Below are 613 nucleotides of genomic sequence, written 5' to 3'. Positions count from 1 at the left end.
TATGAAATCCATTAAAACACCAAACCACCCCGCTTATCATTGAAGTACACTTTGACCCCTAGAAGTATGAGTTCGCGAACTGTACAATTCTTGGTGATTTTGCGTACATAAGCTATCTATGTTTATTTATTTATCTACAGTTTAGACCTAAACGGAAGGCTATGGGTATTTAGGAAAAGTCAGGAAATATTAACAGCCTCAGACCAATTCTTTTTAAGTTATGTTAAATAAAACTTCAGGGGGGGAGGGGTCACATTGACCCCCCCCCCTGCAGGAATAGGGTTAAAGTGGCTGTCCACCTTATTTGAAAATGCATATAAAACCACAATTTTTGTTTTATTAACTTTTTTTTTCTCAAGTTAAAGATGTTCCAAAAAATGAACTCTTAGTTAAATATGTTAACAAATACTTTTTTCAATTAATTTAGAAAGATGAATATATTATCAAGAAAAATTGTAAACTTGTTCTTTGGAAATAATTTTTTTTCCAAAGAAATACAAGTCTCAGGATTTAAAGGACATCTTTTAGCGGTAAGACAACACCCCGGACTAACCAGAGTTAGCGGCATTTGGTTTCTTCTATTTAAAATCATACGCGTTTTCGTTTTTATTTT

The sequence above is a fragment of the Eurytemora carolleeae genome, unplaced genomic scaffold (genome assembly GCF_000591075.1).
Source record: "Eurytemora carolleeae unplaced genomic scaffold, Eaff_2.0 scaffold623, whole genome shotgun sequence".
In the NCBI taxonomy this organism is placed as follows: Eukaryota; Metazoa; Arthropoda; class Copepoda; order Calanoida; family Temoridae; genus Eurytemora; species Eurytemora carolleeae.
This window is presented reverse-complemented; position numbering follows the sequence as displayed.